The sequence below is a fragment of the Rhamphochromis sp. 'chilingali' genome, assembly GCF_963969265.1.
Source record: "Rhamphochromis sp. 'chilingali' genome assembly, chromosome: 11".
In the NCBI taxonomy this organism is placed as follows: Eukaryota; Metazoa; Chordata; class Actinopteri; order Cichliformes; family Cichlidae; genus Rhamphochromis; species Rhamphochromis sp. 'chilingali'.
This window is the reverse complement of record NC_137938.1, coordinates 3,402,261-3,424,112: the sequence shown is the minus strand read 5'-3', so window position 1 is coordinate 3,424,112 and position 21,852 is coordinate 3,402,261. Positions and strand designations below refer to the sequence as shown.

The 21,852-nt window shown below is 42.3% G+C and overlaps 1 protein-coding gene across 3 annotated transcripts in view; it reads left to right on the top strand.

Moving 5' to 3' along the window:
• cdk14 (cyclin dependent kinase 14) overlaps positions 1-20,057 on the top strand; it is a 238,532-nt gene extending 218,475 nt beyond the window's left edge. For all 3 annotated transcript variants that reach the window (XM_080895578.1, XM_080895579.1, XM_080895580.1), the window contains one exon: positions 17,685-20,057. The gene's annotated coding sequence lies outside the window, so the exon portion shown is untranslated. The remainder of the gene's footprint in view (positions 1-17,684) is intronic.
• Positions 20,058-21,852: the final 1,795 nt, after the last annotated feature.

Sequence of the window (21,852 nt, the reverse complement as noted above, 5' to 3'; positions counted from 1 at the left end):
CACTCCACATCAGCCACTTTGCTCGCTAAAACACCGGTGTCGACACATAATGACGCTGTAGTCTGTCAACCACGCTGATGTGAATCGCATCATTGGCTGGACTTTGGGATAAGGTGGCATCGTTCTAATCCCATACGGGAGCAGCCAGTCACTCACTGACTAACACTGCAAAACAGAATTGTTAAAGTTTTAATTTTAATTTCAGTGCAGGTGAGATTTTCTTTTGTGCGCAGCGCAGATTTTCTGTGCGCAGAGACATGCCAGCAGTGCGCAGCTTAGAGGGAACATCTGGCAGATATCCAAATTTATGATATCTGTATCGGTATCGGACATAAAAAAAAGTGGTATCGTGCCATCTCTAATTACGATATTTCTCTCAACTACATATTTTAAAGTGCCTAAACCTAACCAAGGTTAAGTTGAGTTTATTATTTTATGGAAACTTTCCATTTAAACATTTATTGATTGTGACAGCCACCAATTTTTACTCCTACAAATATAACCGCCGAGCCAGCCCCAGAGTTAACTCAAACAGACGCTATAGCAACGGTTCACGTGTTCAGCTTCATCCTCAAACTTTGTAACAATTCAGCCTGTTTCCTCTCTGCTTTTCATTTCTGTACTTCAGAGTTGAAACATCTGTCAATGGACTTTGCATCCATAGAGGGTTTTAACCATGTTAAATAGGCACATTTTCAGAAACTAGAAGATCCCACATTTCAAACTACCATATTTTCCACACTATAAGGCGCACGTGAAATCCTTTAATTTTCTCAAAAATCGACAGGCAGGATGCTGTAAATGGGCCAAACTTCAGTCAGGAGAACAACTGAGATAATCCATCCACAATACGAGGTCATTAATATACTGCAACAACAACTTAATGCGCCTTATAATCCGGTGCGCCTTATGGTGTCACGGCTGCCGAGGCGAGCCGTGTGGATATAGAAGGAGGACCCAAGATGCAGGCAGTGGATGAGATACCGGTGGTTTTATTTACAGAGGTGTAGTGGCAAACAAACAGTGGGGCATAACAAACAACTAAAGACACCTAAACTGGGAGAACTAAAATAACAGACCTGGGAGCATATGACAACGGATGATGAATAGCAGAGAGACGCAGACGAGGAACAGGACACCGTGGAACACAGGGTAACAGACTGACACAGAGTTACACAGACTGACACGGAGGAACACAGACGAACCGGCAACAGGCAGAAGAACACACAGGGCTTAAATACACACACCAGTAATCAGGGGATGAGAGACAGGAGGGCAACACAGCTGGGAGGAATCTGGGCTGACGGGACAGGGGAAACGTAAACTGATCACACTCACGTACGACGCGGACCTTCACAATAAAACAGGAAACTCAGATACATGGAACCAGACAAGACATTGAACTAACCAGACAGATTCACAAACAGATGGGGAGACACCATAGACAGAGACAGACTCAAAGGCAGACCAAATATAACACACAGAACTCAAACAATAATAATCATCATCATCATCATAACTAGAAAATGATAACTAAAAGCGCTGGGTCACCGACCCAGGACCATGACATATGGTGCGCCTTATGGTCCGAAAAATACGGTAAACAATATATTTTGGCAATACATTTTTTTATTAAAAGCTTTTTTCCTTTGGGTGGTCCAAACAAGCAAATGTTCTGCTTTAATAAACAAATGCTGGTCATTCATTCATCCCAACCACAGACATGGTGAGAGAGTAAGGACTCTTTGATTGAGAAGAAATAAAGCCAATAAAAAGTTTTCAATTGATAAATTGTAAAAATCAGATTTGATAACGTCTCAGGGTTTGCTTATAGAAATGATTAACGAAGCACCAATAAACAAAAGGTGTTTTGTTCTTGTCAACTTGTGAAAAAGTCGTCGGCTTGGGTTAGAACACAAAGGCTAACTCCATGGTGCGCATGAATGTGCACAAGGAAATAAAAACAGTTTCATTTTTTCTGTGTAAAAGTACAAATCTTGGCCTTATGATGACTCCAAGCAATGGAGCAATTTGGTTAAATGATTGCTCCATTGCTCTGTGTTCCCCGTGCTGTTAATTGTGTCTGCAATTCAGAGAATCAGACCTTATTAAATATTAATTTGTCTAAATCTGAATGTGTAAAGTCTTCAGCTCTACATAAATATTTTATGATGTTTTTCTTTTTATCAGACTTTGTAAATGTCTTCATCAGCGGTTTTGATGGCATCTACAATAAGCAGACGTAATACTGGCCTCTGTGCTCAACCTGCTACACAGGACTTTGAACTTAGCTGCTGCTGCTCACTGAACGCTTTTTCCTGCTGCGTTGTCCTTCCTACAGACAGAAATGTAATAAGTACCTTCACTGTCAAAAGAAAATCTCAAAATGGGCTAGATCTTTTAAATAATTTACCCTGAAATGACCGTGTGACCTCAGAGAGACTCGCTCTCACAGACACTGCAGCTAAAACTACAACAGCAGCTAACGGGCCAGTTTAAGGTTATATCTTGTGGAAAGGAGGAACATTGCCTGAAGCAGATACTTTCTACTACTTTCTATGCTTTGACAGCATGCACAGAGAATTATAGGGCTCTCAGTCCATGATTCAGACTCTACATACCGAGTATGAGTTCACCAGACATCTCACACCAGCCCTGTAGGTTTTTCTTCATGTGATTGTTGTGCTGCCGTTATAAGACCGAGGTGTCAGATTGTATGAGAATTTAATCTCTAGATGCAGCAAATGGCTGGTGATACTGACAAAGATAAAGCAGGGTGGAAAACAGGCTTTAAAAGTAATACAAATCCCTTTTATTCCACTATCATTTTCAAGACAGATTTATCTTAAGAGAGATTAGACTAGCCGTGGTTTGTTGATGTCTTCATAGTGAGTCTTGGTTGGGTTGGGGTTTAAGCCTCGTCGTATAAATAGCCTGTCAAAGAGATCAAACTGTGCACTGTCTCTACAATGTTCAGACTTTAATGTTTTAACTGGTCGTAGATTGGCACCGGATTCTCCTCGAGAATATTTTATGGTGAGTAGGCAGGAGATACAACTTCAGGATTTTAACATGCAAACTAATGGGAGCTGAAGAATTGAAAACATGGTTTGGTCAGTGCACCCAGCTATAATACTCAGTAACACTTTGGTCTGCAGCCAGTAATCTCAGCAGCATTGATTAGGTGTGTGGAAAAAAAAGGAGAGAGGCTGCTTCTTCAGTTTAGTTTTTGGGTTTTACATTCCTTGCAACTTGAAAAGATTCTTTTAGGTCTTGGATTTGACTTTGCAAAACCTTCAGATACCCTATAGACGGATGATTGATTGATATAGGCTAATTAGAGAAGAGAAGGAGAATTGCAGGATAAGTCAGGCGGGAATAGATAAATGTTGTTCGGGAACAGCATTGATTAGCTCTTCCCCAACGACTCAATGAACACTGATGGCTGTGGAGATGCCATGAGATCAGAGGATGTTAGCCCGTCATTGTGTCCTCTTTCTATTGTTCAGTGACACTGAGTACACTGAAGGCGTGTAGCTGCACTGTATTCAGGATTGAGTGCAGTGCAATTCACCAGTACCATGCAGACATACTGCATGGTATTTCTTCCCCAGTTTGTACTGTCTTCAGGCAGCTGAATAAGTTTGTTGTGGTGCTTTGCTATGTGAACGCAGCATTGTTAGCATATGATTTCTTGTTGGTTAATTTGCACTGTCATGCGCACTAAATCTGACATATTTCCGAGCAACAGGTCATGTGACCAGCTATTCACCTTTTCCTGAGCCAGACATTTGCATTTTGTTGTTAATCGCCTTTTTAGGTAGTGTCACTTGTCCAGGCAAGTCCAGGAAACCTTAAACTGCACAGTTTAGGGGCCAGCTGGGATTGGCACATCCAGCCACATGATCAGCAACGGATTTAGGGAGCGCTTGATTTGCTTTTTGCACTTTTAAATAGTGTATCGTGCAGTGAAATATTGGTCAGTCGTGCTCATTTAATAACGGGAATCCAAAAATCCAAAAGATTAAAGTTAAATGAATTGTGCAGCCTTAAAATGATCTGTATGCTGGATATTTGTGATCCATGATGCCATGCTCATCACATGTATTCAGGAACATGTTCTGGATGGTATGGTGATTGAATCCACTGAGCACAGAGCTTTGGTTTCTGTCTTTTTACAGTTTTTCTTTATATGATATGTAGGGCAACACACACACACACACACACACACACACACACACACACACACACACACACACACACACACACACACACACACACACACACACACACACAAAGATTTTTTTCTTCCAAACACCCCAGAAGAGCTACTGAAGCTGTTGTGGGAATGATGATGATTTTTATAGTCTTTTGGCATAAGTCTGGCAAGCGCTCAACTGGCTCAACAAATCTAACGGCCCTCAGATGAAAACTTGCAATTAAGCCAAGTTTCCAAGCTGCTTTTCTCTCCTCCCAGTTGCCATTTAAAGGCACACAATCAGACACAGTTTATAGCAGAGGGAACTAGACGAATATTCATGTAATTACTATAACATAAACAGAGCGCACTCTATATCAGAGCCTTGCTTTGTAAAACTTCTAAAAGTGACAGTGTAAGTAGTTATGCATTTTTAAATTGCAATGATCTGAAAATACAGACAAACACTGGGATTGATCTTAATATGATATCCTGTCCTGAATCGTCCCGTACTTGTGCTCCATTAGGCTCCTGGAAGCTTCCTGTGATGCACTGAGTGTGTCTTCTTCACTCACCTCTGTCCACACTCTCTGTATTTAATCATTAGCTATTATTAATCTCTTCCACAGCGTGTCTTTGTCCTGTCTTTCTCCCCTCACCCCCAACCTTTTGAGGCACATGGCTGCCCCTCCATGTTTAAAGAGAGTTTTTCCTTCCCACTGTCACCAAGTGCATGTCTGATTGTTTTCTCTGTACTTTGCAGGGTCTTTACCTCACAGTATAAAGCACACTGAGGTGACCAAAAGTTTTTCTTTATTTTCTTTCTTTAAATATGGTTTTATGGTAGGGTTCACATTAGGGTTACCAGCTCTGATGAATAAATGCTCAGAGGGTTAAATGAGGTAAATTCCACATATTTCCTGCAGTGCCAACAACAAGGCTGCTACGTGGTTCAGAGTGAAATGCATTGATGCTGTATTTTGGTGCAACCCTTCATGTTCCCTGCACAGTCGATTGTAGTAACTTTGTTTCCACACACAAAGACACTTCCTCAGACTTCCCTGTGCTCTTGAAAACCTGTACGTGGGTGGAGGTGAGCTGGCATCAACTAACTGGATTATGCTGTGTTGCTGACATGGTTGTATAAGGGAAACCAAGCTATGCCTGCACTATAATGTCTGCTCGAGTAACACACACTATAGATCCTGGAGCCTACTTGGATGCGGGCCTGAAACCTAAGCCCCTACCTTTCATTAAACCTGCATTGTATGGAGGCTGGTTTACACCCTGGTGAAAATACCTTTCCTGAGTGTGCAGCGTCTCCCAGATCAAACACACAGAGCTAAACGGTGTCGTTTGTTCTCTGCATTTGGACCAAAATAAAAAGTTTCTACCTCTCTGCACCCTGCATTTCCCCTGCCATAAATAGCCATCTGGATTTCTTTACTTCAGCTTTCACTACTTCTCAAATCCACCTCCTCTTATAACAATGTCTGGCAGCACTCATTTCCCCACCGTTTCCTTTCAGGTGTAACTTTTCTTTATGTTCACAGGGTCACCACAGATTGATTCTGGGGAACGTTTGTTTTCACTGGCTAATGCTCTTTGTAAGATTCAAATTTATTTTACCTGAAAAAACATAATCACATCACCCACCAAGAACAATCTGAGTACACTTCTTTAAAATTAAGTTCTTAAGCTTTTGAAAATTCTTAATTTACATGGTCTTGAATGGGTTTGACTTGCTTTAGCAGGTAGTTTCAGTTGTGCGTATGAAGCTAAAGCAGAATAAAACTCCTTCAGGGGACTGTTGTTGTCAGTTGGAGCTATACAAATAAAACCAAACTAAATAGCGACAGTAGATTATCCCGGAGGAGTCTCTTCACTGTGTAGCCTTTTTCAGCCTTTAAAACACTTAGTAATGCCAGTCAGTCAGTCCGAATGAATCAGTTTCAACAAAAAAACGTCTTTTGATATGTCGTGTGATCTGTTTCACATCAGATCTGTAGCGCTCTTTCTCGGCATAAACCCACACTTCTCCTCACCTCTCTTTTTAACCTGGCTTCATGGTGACATCATCAGCTTCATCCCTCCATAGTTACTACAGCTGCACATCACCCTTGTTCTTGAAAATCAGTCCGTCTTCATTCCTCAGGCATCCCCTCCTCATTACTAGTCCTTTGCGCCTCGTGATTCACTAAGTGTCCTCCATTGGTCCTTCCATCTTCTCAGCACGCTCTCTTCACTCGTTGGTACAACATAATCATCATTTTGTAAATTAGGGGCTGTTGTGACACCGTGAACCTTGTGGATTGACTAGTTGCTACCTAGTGACGTTCTCTCTTGTTTCTCAGGCAGATCTGCTCCTCGCTCGTTGCTTCCAGATTTGATTATGACAGCCTGAAAGCTCAGCTGGAGGCTTCACTCACCACCTGGTGGTTTCACCATCTTTTACGTGCTTTACAATCTTTGCAAGAATAACTTAAATGTGCAAATGAAGCCATGGTTGACTTGACTCGCCATGTCATGAAAGCTTAAAATGAATGGAAGCATGGAAGTACCGACAAAACTGAGGTGATTAAGCGCTCACTTATCAAACATCTTAATGATGAATTTCTTTTTATATGTATGACAACAAGTTTAGTTTAAGGAGTTTAACAGCTGTGTTAAATTATGGAGCTTTTCATTGGTGGAGCAGTGCTATCCAAGCCCCATGGAGGGGCTCTGATTATGGCCTGCAAAGTCTAGATTAATGGAGTGTGATGGTGATATTTGTGTTGAGGCTGAGCATTAGGTTGCTGATTTAGGCTTGCATTAACAGGGAAGCCCCTAGAGTAAATGTCAGGCAGCAGCCCCACATGCCTCCTAACTTTACCACTGATTCTACTTTAAAACATCTTCTGCTCCTCTCCTTTTATCCGCTCTGTCTCAATTGCTCTCCCACGCCAACGATTCACTTGACAAATGTCCTTAGCAGCCTTTTCTTCTTTGCTTTGCTTTGCTCGTCTCATTCTAACGCGCTCCTTTTCCTATCTGTGTCCTCCAGCGTCCTCTCAGTGTTTCCATCACCTTACATAAACCCCAGTAAGGGGGAAGTGAGCCAAGCCTTAGACAAGAAAAACATACCCCCAAACAAGGATTTATGGAACGGGAACCTGGCGATCCCGAGCGAGTGGGTGTGTTTGTGAGTTGGTGAATAAAGGCATTACTACTCAGAGCGTTCTCTGACCCTTAGTATGCGTTATTCTTCATCGCAGCTCCACACAGAACACAGCACATGTTGATTTAGCCTGAGCTGCACTTTAAGTGAGATCGCAACTCGCTATGCTTAAAATGGGTCATAGTGTCACTCCAACTCCTGATTGAAGGGAAAGGTTTTCGGAGACTGTTCCAGTTTGCCAGCAGTAAAAGTCAGTGGAAAGCACTCAACTTTTATTGAGGATTCTGTGCAGGAAATACACGTTACTGCTACTTTCAAAATGTTTTACCAAGATATTTCTATTAGCTAGAACCGAAGAGGAAGATCCTATCTAAAAGTAAGGACATTTTGACCTTTAAACAATATCCTTGACTGATCGTTCAGTTATGGAAACTGAATGTTTAATTCAGACACATCGTTTTAGCCAAATCTTTACAGAAGGTCTGGTCAGCAGTCTTCCAAACTCCCTCTAGGAGCAGAGAACATGTTTGGAATGACATTTCAAATAACCTTAGCACAGAGTTCTTTTAGAACACGAGCCCCGTTTGCCTCAGGGCTGCTCAGGAGGTCGGTCCAAACACGGTTTCAGAATGTTGCGAAGCTTGTATGATGATTGAAACGTCCGTGGAGTGAAGGGGCTGCTGATGCTGACGTCATTGCAGATGAGCTCCTTTTAAAATCCAGACCTCAAAGCAGCCAGGAATGTGTGCGTGATAACTTGCACCTGCGCTAGAAAAGCCAAGTCTCAGTGGCCTGAGAATGCGTGTATGTGAACACTAGCAGGAGTGAGTTTGTATGTTTAGTGTTTGCACGACAAGTGTAGAGAACGTGTCGTGTGCAGAATGAGCTGGCTTTTGTGACTCCAGTTATTAACTGCTGATCCTGGACTACGTGAACAGAAAAGCGTGTGCTGCCAGGACCTGGGGTAATAGGAAACATATGAATGTGCAGGCTGTCTCTGGTACAGAATGTGTGTGTGTCTGGGATTGTGTCTATGCATGCTTTAAAGACTCATACTCAGTGACTCTGGCCCAGACAACTGAGGCAAGAAAAACAAAGAGAAAAGTGTTTGTGTTAGAAAAGAGGGAGCTGGCAAGTCTGCAAGCTGCAGAGCTGAGAGTTCATTTTCCCATTTCCTACCAACTGGATCTAAAACTCTTTTATTTCAGAGCCACATTATTGAGTAGCTGTGCACAGACAGAAACACATAGCACTCCCACGGTTTGTTAAACTCCAAATACACACAAGACAGAGTTTGATTTTTATTCCCCATCCACTTCGGTTGGAGCAACGAAAAACGGTCAAATGTGATTAACCGTGAGTTTTTGTACAGATCCCGACATGTGTAATCCAAAAACAATACTGCCTACAGCCTTAAAAAAGCAAGTCAAAATCTGCCATGTAGCCCATGTTAGTTTCTGTGTTGTCAGACACGGTGCATTTGGGACTGTAAGCCATGAGCATGAAGCTAAAATAACTTTCCCAGCTAAAAGCAGCAGAGTGCAGGTCGCCAGGCAGAGCCTCTGCAGAATCTCTTGCTTGTATGGAGAGGCCCCAACACACCGTCTCACCACAAATCCTACTTTATTCAATCAAATCGAGAATTTTTACCAGTTTTTCTCATTTGTTTGCATTTCTCCATTTGGAGGCCTTGGTTATGCTTTCATACCCCAAAACTCAGTTATTTAGACATTTACAAATACATGACATAGAGTTCTGCTGTTCATGGACTCTGTTCCCATCTTGGATTGTGAGGAGGGCCTTCCAGCTGAAACTTTCCGACTCGGAATTTGGAATTTCTGGCTTCCCACTTCAGATGGAACACCAGCTAGTAGCTAGCTTTATTCCTGTGCCTAAAGTTGTCTTCTTCCACATTTGCTTTGCCTTCACATTGTTAAGTATGGATACATAAAATACTCAGGTATACTGTCAAAAATTGAGTATAGAAGGATGGAAATGGAAAATGATACTTCAACAGGGTATATTTCTGCTCACATTCTGCAACTTCTGTCGGTGCTGTGCTACTGGAAACTGAATCTCCCGGAGGAACCCACCCGAGGGATAAATAAAGTTTCATCTAATCTCATCTCTAATCTAACTAGAAAAATTTGCATTTCCTGTGAAAATGCTGTGTGGATGCCTTAACGCTGAAGATGTCTGCTGCGAAAAAGCGGTTGCCCTGAGCAGGATTCGAACCTGGCCTTTCTGGTCTTAAGGTGGCTACCCATCTCACTGTGCCAAACTCATTCTCACAAAGAAGAGGTGGAGAGACTGACAATTCTGGTGAAATGAGCAGAAGCTGCAGAGAATTGTGCTGATAAGAGGTGAAAAGGCTGAAAATTTTGCAGAAAAGAGGTGAATGAGCAGAATTCTGCTAAAAAGAGTTTTTTGCTGAAAACAGCTGAAAAAGCTGGGATTTGTGCTGAAAAGTGGTGAAAAAGCTGAAATTTGTGTTGAAAAGAGTTAAGAAAGTGTAACTGTTGACTGAAAGAAATGTTGCCATAAGCGGGATTTGAACCCGGGCCTCCCAGTTTGAGATCGGATGCTCATCTCACTGAGCTAAAACACAGGTCAATCCGGCAAGGAAAATCAGTGAGGCCACTGATGATATGGCAGAAATGGGCAAAAAATATTGCAAAAAAAATTCAATATCTCAAAAAGTATAGAAGTTATGAGCACCAAAAGATATAGCCAGAAAGAGCAGAATTTTTTAAAGTTTGAATGGCGAAAATCAGATAAAAACCGAGGGAGTAGTTAAGGTTTATTGTGTGGATGCCCTTGAGGGCATCCACACAATAAATGATGACGCGTAAGCTAACCAACTAGCTGTTAGCTAGCTTGTTACCACAACAGCTCCTGTGGACAGCTCACCGTGCTAAATTTGAGATGCTATGCTGCCAAAATGTATGCACTACACTACCAGGTATATACATGCATGTACATGTTTTGCACATGAAAGGGTACGAGCACATATACTGAGACATGTGTTTAAGCAGTTAGTGTGTACTGGGACACGATCTGCATCAGCTGTGTGTTCTGCTGATAGATAAAGTGAATTACAGGCTACAAAGAAAAAAGTGAAGTGAAACCATAAGGTGTCATATAGAGCAGTGTAGTTTGGAGTCTTTGTGCGTTCTGTTGTGTAATTTGTTCATGTACTATGTTGTGGATATATTTACACACTCAGGATTGAGACACTAAAAGAAATGAGTGGCTGTGCAGTGTGTAGCAAGCAGGGAGGGATTCCAGGCACAGCTGACACAATGATTTCATTATTTGGAACTTTGTGGCCACTTGTGGTTATAACCCCTCAACACTCAGGCAGACTCAAACTGTTACCGTTGCATTTTGAACGGCAGTAGCCCGTTTGAGTCTAATTATACATCATTCAAAAGCACAAACCCTCAGTTCCAACTGAGTAAACCATTCAAAGATAGCACCAAGGCCATAGGAGTATATACTGAGTAAAGAGGAGTTTTCTACCTTTTTCTCTCTGTTGTTTGTGAAGAGGATTTCTTGTATTTTGTCTACAGGGGCACTAAAACTTTGTGATGACAGCCTGTAGGATAAAGCATCCATGGGACACAAACGTTTAGAAAATAACGTTTAAAAAAATCTCAGTGGTGTTGTAAAAGTGAAAAACTTTTCCTATAAATTTCTCATAAATATATAAAAAGTTCCAGTGGTGGATGCTAAAATTAAACTTGAGCCAAAATCTCAGGCTCACGGAGCTCTGAATACTGTTTTACTCTTGGATCTGTATGATGTCATAAAGAGTAGATATCCTCACACAGCACTGAGCACAGACACAAACCGAGTGTTTGTGAGGGGCACTGACAGAGTAGGAAGCAGCGTTAAAGGAAGAGGAGCAGCTGGGTGAGCTGTGGGGCCGGATCAGTGCCTGGTGTAAGATAAATAACTGTGAATCATTCACATCTGCTCTGGTAGAGTCCAAGTATGAATAATAATATGTAGTTAGACGTAAGCAGAATCGGCCCACTTTAATAAATGTTGTGAAAATAAAATGCTGAAGTTGCGATCGTGAGAAAAATGTTGCAACTGTTACCATTTAGCTCAGGTCGGGTCTACAGTAAAATGTCAAAACAAATCTGGATCATGGTGTTTGTGTATTTTCACACAATACAAGAAAATCCAGACTGGATTACTAAATAAACTAAAGCAAACGGGCTCCCTACCTCGTTAGATAAATCTCAGTAGCCTCTGTATTAAACAGTGTCTGCTAAGAAAACAGCTTCGTCTTGATTAATGAAGGTAGTCAAAGCTGCCAACAAGCTGAGGAAATTCTGCCTGTGTGTGTGTGTGTGTGTGTGTGTGTGTGTGTGTGTGTGTGTGTGTGTGTGTGTGTGTGTGTGTGTGTGTGTGTGTGTCAGTACGTGTGGAAACAGTCGTCTGAGTGTCCAGCTATTAAGTGGAACGTTTACCTCCTCCTCCTCCCTGCTTCTGTTAATTGTCAGTGAGACAGTGGAGAGTTTGTCGTAGATGTGGCAGCTCATCGCAGGCCTGGCCACAACACTGCATTCCTCTCAAAATTACTGTCAACGTTTAAGTCAAGTTCCAGAAAAGAGGAAAGAGTGAATAAAAAGAATGTGGAAAATATCTTATGTAAGTTTGAATCAATCCAAAGCTTCATCTCACACACGTGTACTCACTCACATATCCAACACTTCACAGTGCAGAGCCTCACTCGTTTGTGCATGCATGCAAATGTATGCACACACACACACACACACACACACACACACACACACACACACACACACACACACACACACACACACACACACACACACACACACCATAAAGCAGCTTATTAAACCATCAGCACTCTCCCAGCTCAGGGTGTTCATTGAATGGCATTTAAAGGGCAGTGTGACTCAGTTCATTAAACTAGATCAGACACGGAGCGACCTCTCTGCCGGGAGAGGGGTCAGAGGTTGTGACCCCTTGTTTTGGGGGCTTGGATGGATGTGGGGGTGGAGCAGAATGGGGCCTGCGAACCTGATTTAGCTAGTTTTAGAAACATTTGTGAAGCCACGCAACAGACGTAGCCAAAGCTGGAATTAGTTTCTGTTTCGCTTCATCGTGAAATGATAACCAAACACAGAGTTATTAATATTTCCACAAAGACTTCTCACTGATGCTAACAGCTTTTACATTGATGAGAAATCAGAGAGGAAAGCTGTGTGTTTATGAGATGAGTGGCTGGTTGGAAACTTGGGGAATGATTTATAAACCATGGCAGGAGCAGGAGGGCAAGGAGGAAAAATGGAGGCATAGGAAGAGTTGGATTAAGAGAAAGGGGAGCAGCAAAAAGTGAGCAGGGAGGGTAAAAACCCACGGCTTTCCAGCTTATGCAGCAGAGTTGCAGTCAGGCCTGTTGCTGTGCCAAACTTGGTGACGTGTTTCTACAGTTGCGTTTAATTTTAGCTCATGGGATACGACAATGCTCATTTCTACCAGCAAGACTCCAGAGTTTTATTTTCTCACGGTCATGTGCGTCGTTATCGCTGCGAACAGACGTCTTTCAGTGTGCAGAATATGTAGGCAATAATACGTATCTGTTTTCTGGACATCTTCAGGCCCCCAAACCTTTCCCAGTATCATCAGAAGCTAACTCATAACTGGTTTTCCAGATATACTAAATATATATCACGTATACACATAGCTAGATATACAAGTGTCCCCTGTGTTGAACCCTAAGGTCACATTTAGAGACCTTAGGGTTCACTTTGTGTTCTGCACAGTGAGTCTTCCACAAATCCGGGCTTCATCAGAAAGATCAGAACAAAAAAGACTGCCGTACTACAAATCAAATTTGTTGGAACGCAGTGTTTTCAAGTGTGAATGTGACTTTTTTTAAAAAATTTAAATAATTATTATCACAATTTATAAAAATTCAGCTACTGAATGGAATAGCATGGGGTGCACTGATATTTATATGTAGCTTGTCTAGTGTTAGCGCCCACTCAGAGAACATTTGGTAAATGGCCTGTATTTGTATAGCGCTTTTACTAGTCCCCCCTAGGGACCCCAAAGCGCTTTACACACCCAGTCATCCACCCATTCACACACCGGTGGAGGCAGCTACAGTTGTAGCCACAGCTGCCGTGGGGCAGACTGACAGAAGCGCCATCGGCCCCTCACCAGTAGGCGGTAGGTGAAGTGTCTTGCCCAAGGACACAACGACCGAGACTGTCCGAGCCGGGGCTCAAACCGGCAACCTTCCGATTATAAGGCGAACTCCCAACTCTTGAGCCACGATCGCTCCATTTCATGGAAACAAGGGATTTTGTTACCACACAGGTAGGGTTTAGACAGCACCGTACTGATGGACCAGGACAACCCACAAGTAGGTGACATATGTTTGTTATTCATGACAGGATCTTGGTTACAGTGGACCAAGATCCTGATAAGAGAAAAAGCCCAGGTGTATAGAGGGCCAAATCCAGGTGGGAACATCTGTCATGAAGGCTTGTTGGATGAGCTACCATGTACTTACTGCTTCAAGGATGGACAAATAATGAAGTGACAGCACAGTGTTGGCCTGGAAAGACAGTGGCTCCACTTCCAAAATGCTACTGCTAACTGCTTCGACTCTCAGCAAATCTTCCAGGTCTTGGATGCGTAGACCCGGGTCCAACCAAAGCTGGCATCAACTCTCATCAGGTGCTGCAAAAATTCTTCCAATAATTGAAAGATGGAGCCCACATATTCTGTCTTATCTTCATTTTCTTCCTATGAAAAATACCCCAGCTTGTGCTTGTAATGCTAATGTAATGTAATGTAATGCTACAAGGCACAACTGGCTCACAGCGTCACTGACACTGGTGCAAGAGAGGTGGCAGAGTTGCACAACTATGGACAACTGCAGTGTATTGAATGCACCATTGTTAATCTTTCAAGGTTATTGCACATTACTACCTTGTCATTCTGCTTTACCCTGAATTTGGTTCTATTTTCTTGCTCTTGGATGGTCGTGTTGGGTTGTATTGTTGTGCATCTGCCCCAACACAGAGCATTTTAGGGATTTCTCTTTTTCCGAGGGTGGTGGTGGGGGTGACTATCTCTATTAAAGGACACCCAGCAGCAGCTGGCCACGCCTGCTAAATCCTCTTGACAAAACCCACCCACCAGCTCCATCTGCCTCCCAAGTGGAACCCCGTGATGCGCACACACACACACACACACACACACACACACACACACACACACACACACACACACACCTTTCTGGTGCTCTTTGATCCCAGAGAGAGCAAAAGCCTACATCTGTTCTTACTACATCAGATCCTTTTAAAACAATGACGCTCTTGTTGGCATACACCGTGTAGCGAGAAGCCATGACACACACACACACACACACACACACACACACACACACACACACACACACACACACACACACACACACACACACACACACACACACACACAGTTACTGTATCTCCTCACCCTTGACCTTGAGGCAGACTGCTTCGGCCCTTCTGCAGAGACAGAGACCAGTAAATGTTTAGTTCGCCACTGCTTACAACGATAATGATCTTGCTCATTTACACTCGTTACGTCCTGAAATAATGAAATTTGCACATCTAATAAAATTCCAAACAGCAGAAATTTTGTTCAGAGGAAAAAATGTTTCTTTAAAATATTCAAAGAAATATTTTTTGTAACTTCAGAACTGTCAGTGTGCATCCTGCAAGGAAAGGTTAGTCTTAGTGTGTGAAGGAAAACTGAGGAACAGTTTGCGTGTAGAGCTGAAGCAATGTCTGAATGTGTATGTATATATGTATATATGTATATATGTATATGCTGCTTTGTCCTAAAAAACTTTGTGAATACTGTTTATACATATTTGAACTTTATAAAAAGTTCTTTGTGGATGTCTGCTGAAAGCTTTCACAAATACAGACTCAGTGTTTCGTATCATAGTGATGTTCAGGTTGCATGTGAAAGATAAATATCCCATTTTGGAAGTCTGGTGTCAGACTGGTACAGACCTGGAACAGATTTAAGCTGGATGCACGGTAAACCCACACAGGTGATTTGAATTACTTTGGCTGATTACACCTTCTCACGGGACTGTGTGGGTGGAAACACAATGTGAGCATCTCGCTCCTCCGTCAGCTGCGCTGCATCTGTTAGGGCGAAAGAAAACAATGCAAAATGTAATATTTCTACTGCCTTGCAGGGAACTTTTGACTGTGTTTTACAGTTCTATAAGTATCCCTCACCGGCAGTGTGAGCCGTGCTTTGCAAAGCTCTAAACGTTTACGATGAAGAGGCTGGCTGGTATTGCTTTGGCTAAAATGGGTGTAGTTGTGCGTCACTTCTGCTGTATCAAATGTCATTGAAGTTGCCCTCCAGAATTTGAAAAACAGATCTGATAATAGTCTCTAATTTGCAGAATACAACATTATACTGTAAAACGACTGCTGCATGTCGAATCAGGTACTTCTGCTGTTTTGAGTGCATATATGTGCTCACATAGCTATTTACTTACAATTCATCTAGTACACTTCATGTTCCACTTATCTGCTGTGCTACCAGAATTATGTGCAGTTAGTGCGTATTATTATGAATGAACGATTATTATATGTGACTCTGTTTCTTGTCCTCAGTTGTTGAACTCTTGGTTTTGTAGTGGAACGGTGAGGAAATGATTTCACGCAGTCGTAGCACCGATGATAATGACGCCACCTGTGAGCTTAGTAGATGTTTTCACTGCTGAAACTAAGAACCAGGGATTAAAAATCCAGAGGTGGTGTTTTACGATATTTTGTATGATACCTACCAAAAAGTAAGCCTCACTTTCAGTGACTTATACTGGTTAAAAATGATTGGATGATCCCGTCTTTGCCACAATGTAGCCATTAGAGTAGCAGCTGGAGGCTGAAAGTGTGCAACGTCACCAATGAAGCTGTTAGAGTAACGTTCATAAACTGTAGGCGTTTCAATCAGGAAAGTCTATCCAGCTCTGTTTTGACTTCAGTGCTGTTTCGTAGCTTTAGAGCCACCCTGCTGCACCCTCACATACTCTGAGTAGTAATCTCTTTGCTACTACAACACTAAATGATCATTTAGCATGGCTGAATCACGGGGCTGTTGCAGAAATCCTGGGACGAAATGTCGTCTTGGCACATTTTACTTGAACCCTTCTAACACTAGTGCCTGAGGATGTGCTTTAATGGCCTCTGTAATGGTTTACTGCCTCTGGACTCCCGCAGTAACTAAACAAAGAGGGTAATGTGATGCTGGCTTGTTTGGAAATACATGTTCGTGAGTCTGTATTTGGATGCATATATACGTGTTTGGCGTCACGAGGAGCAAATAAAATCAGCATTTGAGATTCCTGCCATATACAGGCCTGTTTCCGCTGAGGGCTGCCGAGCAAAGGCCCGGCGAATGACATCCAGAGACGCAGAGAGAGAACATGAGGCAGTAAAGAGGAGAGTTAGGGTGGAAAGGGACCGGAGAGAAGCAATGCATTATTTATCAATCCACATTTCCCTCTTCTTCTTCATCCATTACTCCTCCTCCTCTTTTTCTGCTCACTCCTCCTCTTGTTCCTCTGTGACATTCATCCTCTCCTCCTCTTTCTCCTGTACCGTCTCCACCTCCCAATCCTCTACTCCCTCTTGTTTAACATCATCAAGTCCTTCACTTTTATCTTGTTTTCCCCCTCTTCATCCACTGCTCCCTCTTGGTCATCTCCCTCCTCCTCTTCACCTCCTTCAGTCCGCCTTTGGTTTTATCTCAGCTGTCTTCATCTGGCCTGTTGTTGCTGCTATCCAGTTATCAACCTGTGGAAGTCTTTTAATGTGATACGAACTTTGAGAAATGACTCGAATCGAGACCCATTTCCAAACGAGCTTTGCACTTGTGTAGCCAGGTCATTCAGGTAACACTTTCCCCTGTGCTCTATAAAAGTTTATGAAAAAAACACCTTGAAATCTGACCTCGAGAAACTTGTTGCTGATCCAGCAGGCTTGTGAGTATGACGTGCCTTAGAGCAGGTTTACCACGTGGTTTACAAGTCAAAAGCATATGAGATGGAGCCCACTCCTGTTTGACATGACCAGCTTCAAAACACCAACACAGCCATGGCAAACACTCAGAGCTTAGAAAATTGTGAAAATATTTGCTATGCTAACAACTTTGGCAACTAGCTGCTGAAAAGCATATAAAACATGTGATATGGTTACTTTTACATTGTCGGCGCTCTGGAGTCCATCGCTAACAGACGTTGTCGTCTCTGTCTCTTTTCAGGTGGCTGTTGTGGAAAAGAAAAGACGAAGAGAGACGCTGACATTGAGGATCCAGAGACACGAAAGAGCCCCAGTTCTCTTTATTTATTACCTTCACGATATGTGTGTGTGTGTGCGCGCGGGTGTGGCTGTGCATCAGGAAGAGGACGAGCATAGAGCATGTGTGCATTCTGATCGGTACCTAAGATTTAAGGCTATCATTTGCAAATTTTGTTTACTTTTTATAAGGTTCCAATAATTCATATATCATTGTCTAAGTATAAACAAAAGGACTTCACTCTTGGTACATATTGTGTTTTGTGTTTGTAACTAGCCTCCTATTTAAGAATGTATATTTGTATGTATGATATACTCATCTAGAAACTATATAATGGACAGTTTTAATATTGCTTCATCTCGTCACCACTATACTGCTCGTGCCATTAAATCCATGCACACGAGCATCTCTGAAACAGAAGTAATGCAGTCACTTCAAAGAAAACAACGAATGCTAAAGTTTTTCATTTCTGTTTATCTCTCATTTGTGGAATTATAGGAGAAAACCGTGATAATGACGTCATAATAATGACGCTATAATAATGACGTCATAATAATGACGATCTCAGAGGGCTTTCAGGTAGCCTACTCTGGCAGCCATATTGGAGGTCCTCGGTTCTTTTGTAGCTTAAACTGCACCTGCTTTAAAGCTTTAATTTATTAGTTAATGGACTCACAACAAAGTAGCTAACAGCTTCAAACCCCATGTAAATACTAACACTCAAATCTGGTAGGTAATAGTAGATAAGACTCTTTGTCAGATGTTCGTCATGCTGTGTGGGTTCATGTTACAGGCTTACTTTGGTAGTTCTGACCAGGATTTTCATCACTTCTCTGAATATTCATCTCACAGTACTGCAACAGGGTAAAACTGCTTTTACATGAAAGGACACGGTTGAAAGAAGAAGGAGATTATCATGGACCAGTGCTTAGACTGAAGTACGTATGAGTTTTGGGAGCTTTTCAGCTCCAGTCCACTGTTCCTGTGACCTACCAAGGCTTTTATCTGCATACTTGACCCCAGGTTGTTCAAATAGACACAAATTTGACATCAGATGCCCTACCTGACACATTTATTCCTGACACTAGGAAAACTCCAGCTGTGACTCCTTGATGCTGAATTTGTGGCTCTTCTGAGTCTCAAACTGCAGAGCTGAGGCAAATGTGTTAACCACTACACAATGGTGTAAAAACCACTCGGCCAAATGTCACGAACCCAGAATTTGAACCAAAGACCATAAAATAACCTTTAATATTTGATGTGGACCAACATTTGGCTGATGCTCATTCGTTTCCATGACCTCACTGCAGTCTCTCCTGCTACACTGGTTTGCAGCTGTTTATCTGGACAAACCAACTAATGGAGGAAAACAGCATTAATGAGAATTACCTTTGGCTGGTTTCTCTGAACACAGTCCAGGTTTGTGCACTTTTAAACATAAACCTGCCTATTGCTGAAGCTCTGACAAATCTATTTTTATTTGTATCATATTATCAGAGTTCAAAAAAGGACACTAATGAGCATGTGCAGAGGTAACAGCGAGCAGCCGAGATGAAAAGGCCTTAGTATGCGTCAGCTCGTACTGCCGACGTTTGGCTTCTCTCTTTTGAATTGAATCCAAGTAAGACATGGATTCTTGTATTTGCAATAAAAAGCTGGTGTTATTATGGGTGACCTGTTGTATGTAATTGCACTTTGAAATGTGTATGTGAGTAATATTCACTCAGAATCCTCGAGAGTAAAGGCCAAAACTCCCAAAGTAAGGCCCCATTTGTAGGAAAATTCTAGCGGTTTGATATTTCCGTGGACCTCCACGATGGAACCAGATGGAACTGATTGTGTTTCGCACCTTGAAAAGTCTCTCTCGTCCAAACGATCTCTGCGGACGATTTTGACAGTGTACACAACTCTACGGGGACGGCACCAACCGGTGTGCGCATAGACGCAATACTGTGTTTAACAACAGCTGGATAATGGAAATGCATGTGTGTGCTAGTGTGTGTGAGTGTATTAAACATGGGCAATAGCAAAGCACTGGTGCTTCCATCCATGTATATGAGCTAATGTAGAAAAGGCACAGGCAGCGTGGCCTGTTATCTGATCCTGCCCTCGACAATCCTCCTTTTCACTTTTACTGTTACTAACAAAGAATCTGCAATATCCTCTCGGACACAGACGATCTGAGTCACCGAGTTATTTTTAAGCTTCTACGTTACAGATCTGGAATTTCTTTTCTCTGAAAAATTTGAATGACTGATTTGTAGTGTGTGTGTGTGTGTGTGTGTGTGTGTGTGTGTGTGTGTGTGTGTGTGTGTGTGTGTGTGTGTGTGTGTGTGTGTGTGTGTGTGTGTGTGGAGTAGATACACATAGTAGGAGGTGGTGATTAACTCTGATCAGTCCCTATAACACCAACATGTGCTCTCAAGCAGAGACATTCCCAAACTGTGTGCCCGTGCTTTGGAACATTTTATGACACAGCGATGAAGGTGAGCTGTATGCTGTCATCTGCAAAGATCTTCTACTGGGTTTTTGTCTTTCTTTTGTTGTTTTGTGTGCAAATATCTGAATATTTCAGCTTAGATGTGTGGTGATGATGTGAAGTGCTACCGATACAATGGCTTCCTCTTTACCAGTCCGTTTGAAAGCGACTGAAACAATAATATTGGCCCTGCACTGTTGATTAGCCAAAAATCTGAAGCCATGGACGAATGGAAACCGTGGATGCTTCTAATGTGACTCCACAGCCTCTCAAACACACATAATAGAGATGTCTTGCCTGCCAGATTATTTCTTCACAGCCATCTAGACCTGGCATCTAGAAAACCCTGCAACCCCTACGTGCACTCTCTCGGCTGATTTTGCAGACTGTTTTCATGTCTTTCTTCCATACAGTGCTTACATAATTTAATAATCCCTCTTCTTTATGCCAACCATGTGGTGAACCAAAGCTCAGCTGTAGCTAGCATGAAGCTTTTCCAGTTGGCTACTTCAGTTATTACAGTACGTACGGCTGTGGGCCACTGGTTTGGAATGCCTGTGTTCTTCTGTTATGCACTGGCTTTGCCCTTAATGATTAATATATGAATATAAGTATATATATACCCTTGCTTTGCTCAAACCAGCCTTCCTCACAAATGTAAATATTGTCCCTTGGTTTTAACTTTTATTGCAGATAGGGGAGAACTCGTGGAAGTGCTGTACTCTGAGTTATCTCGCGGCTTTTCAGTGTCATCCCCGGGCTGTGATTGTGCGGCACGAAAAAAGGGGAGGCAAGGCGGTGGGTAATGCCAGTAAAGCAGCGTGACAGAGGAGGGTTAATACCATCGAGCTGTGCTAAGATTGCCCAGCCTCGCTTGGCTTTAAGGGATTGCAGGCAGTATTAGCAGCTGAATAATTATTTTTGCTATGTTTCTCCTTGTGTGCACACTTTCAGTGTGGCTCATATTCATTCATGCAGCCCAACCCCCACGCCCCAATGCTCTTCTTTTAGGCTCGAGAGCCTGGAGTCTTGTAAAAAACGTATATTTTTGAGTCCTGTGCAGGCAGAGTTCAAGCTCTGTTTTAACTTGAATGTGCTTCATATCTTTCGCGTAGAGCCCAGTGAAGGAACGACTAGTCGGAATTGCACATTTAGCACTGTGACAGAGAAGAAAGAGAGATTGATAACGTAGTGCTTTTTCATCGTCGCTGGAGTGAAAAAGTGACGCTTCCACTATGTTTGTATACAGGGTTACAAGTGTCCCCTTAATGCTGTTAAAGAGACGTCATATATGACTGTACATATATGATGAGTATAAATATAAGGCATCTATTTTTGACAGTCTTTGTGGTGTGGGCAGAAGTCGTACGAATAGGAAAAACATATAGGTTGGAGCCAACGTGCATCCTCGCCGTGCTCAACGATGAGTCTGTGTTTGCAACTTTTTTCTGTAAAGCTTCTCTTCACGTTTGGATTTTTCTTTTTGTATGCTGCACTGAAAATACGTCATTTTCACAAGTGGTTTGGAAAACAGAAGTGTCAGTCACTTCATCCAGTGAAATATTATAGTATACAGTAGAGTAGCTGTTGCATTATTTGTTACGAGCTGTATGTAATGTTATTATGGAAGATGTAATGTCCTTCTGTAAATGT